Source organism: Phalaenopsis equestris, unplaced genomic scaffold (assembly GCF_001263595.1).
Source record: "Phalaenopsis equestris unplaced genomic scaffold, ASM126359v1 Scaffold000836, whole genome shotgun sequence".
In the NCBI taxonomy this organism is placed as follows: domain Eukaryota; kingdom Viridiplantae; phylum Streptophyta; class Magnoliopsida; order Asparagales; family Orchidaceae; genus Phalaenopsis; species Phalaenopsis equestris.
In genome coordinates, this window is record NW_018165276.1 from 4444 (window position 1) to 6736 (window position 2293).

Genomic DNA, 2293 nt, shown 5'->3' on the forward strand with positions numbered 1-2293 from the left:
AAAATGTGAAAATTTGACCTGGGCCCCCGACGGCAAGCCCAACGGCGCCGACGGTAGACTTTTCCTGAGACTCCAGAATTAATTCACTTAGAAGGCCCGCCGACGGCGCCCCCGAGTGAGCTCGGCGGTTATGTCCAACAATGCTTTGGATGATGACAAATTTTGGAGGGGTGCTTAGGCAACTCTTAGGAAAACTCATCCACAACTTTAAAAGAAGAATTTTGTCAAAAATTGAGAAGGTCCTGGAGGTTAGAGAGGTTCCATTAGTGTATATAAAATTTGCTAGAGAGTCAAAATTGTAAGGAATTCTTCGAGAGATTATAAGAGTGGAGGGAAAGTGAGAGATTTCTTCCTCATTGCGGCTTCGAAGAGGAATTCTGTGTGTTGTAACGAAAGGAAGAGATTCAAAGGAACTTCGAGGAGTTTGCTTGGGGAGAAATTATAGATAAGTTTATTTACTTGTTGTAGTTTGTATGACTTTGCTTTTATATATGAATAATTTCGAGTTTTGTTGTGCCTTCCCCATGAGTTCTGAGTTATTTTCTCTGTCTTTCTCCTTGTCTTGAGATTTGTGAAATGGTGATTTGAATTGATTAAGCCATAAAATGTTAAAGAAATTGTGATGGTCTTTTCACTTCAATCTTAATTTACTTTCAATCTGGCCAATTGATTTATTAAAATATGTTGAGTTTTACAACTAAAGTGAAGATTACATCCAAGATTCAAGGAGGTCAAAGCCCTTGAAAGTTGGGTGCAAATAAATAGGGAAATAAAATTATCGGGTGTAGAATTAGAGATTTTAGAGTGACAGACTAAAATTCCCAATTCGGTCCTATCGTTTCGGTGCTGAAGTGTAGATGTTAGCCCTCAGGCGAGGGGAACGTGGGAGCTCCAAAGTGAGAGCTGCTATCCTCCCAGCATAACCGCAGATTCAGTAAACAAGCATAGGATTAGTCAATGTTATTTATGCCTGGACCTAAGGGTAAAGAATAGGTATGCTCCTATTTGGCACAATACAATTTGAACTGATTCACTTTATATATATTGAATATCACATTAGAACCTTCATTAGTATAATTAGTTATTTAATAGTTATTAAAATTACATATTTATTTCAATTGCCTATTAGTGACAGATAAGCAAATTGAATTCCATTGTTGCGATTAAAGTATTACTTTTCTAAAATCTTAGTTCATAGTTTTAATATTACTTCTAGTGGGATCGATATCTAGGACTCCATTAGAACCCTATATTACTTGAGTGATACATATACTTGCATTGATAAGTGACTTGACATATACTTGCATTGATAAGTGTGACTTTACAATTATTGAATATTTTATACATACATCTTTATCAAATCTATAACTGTTAATAATTTTTTGGTGCAGTTGCTGAGGAATTAATTCTTTTAGCAGTAGCATTAAATACTTATATTTTTAAGCATATATAAAGTCACTGTCATGGGGCCCATCCACCTAAACTTAAGTTTACGTGGAAATAATCTTAACCTTGCATTATATAACAAAACTTGTTGCCCTGGCTGAAAATTTGCCCTGGCTAAAAATTTTTAGTAAGAATCCTTCGATCATGCCACATCTTCATCTTTTCTTTGTAAATCTTAGCATTTTCATAAGACTCATTCCTGATTTCTTCAAGCTCATTTAATTGTAATAATCTTTTCTCACTAGCATCTTTCAAATTATAATTGAACTCTTTAATCAACCAATATATTTTTTGCTTAAGTTCAACTAGTAAGTGACAAGCTTTCCCAAATATTAGCCTATATGGAGACATTCCTATAGGAGTTCTGTATGCAGTCCTATAAGCCCACAAAGCATAGTCAAGTTTGACTGAGCAATCTATTTTTATTATATTTACAAATTTTTCCATAATTATTTTAATTTCACGATTGGATAATTCAACCAAAACACTTGTATGAGGATGATAAGCAATAACAATCCTATGATTTATATGATATTTCCTTAACAATTTCTCCATCATGGCATTTCTGAAATGAATTCCTCCATCAGTTATGATAACTCTCGGCATCCCAAATCTGCAAAATATGTTTGTTTTCAAAAACTTTGCAAAACTTAGAGCATCACATCAAGGTAAAACAACAGCTTCTATCCATTTGAATACATAGTCCACTGCTAACAGTATATATAAATTTTCGAAAGATGGTATAAATGATACAATGAAATATAATGCCCAAAAATCAAATATTTCAACTTCTAGCATATAATTGAGGGGCATCTCATTTCTTCTAGAAATATTGCCTACACATTGA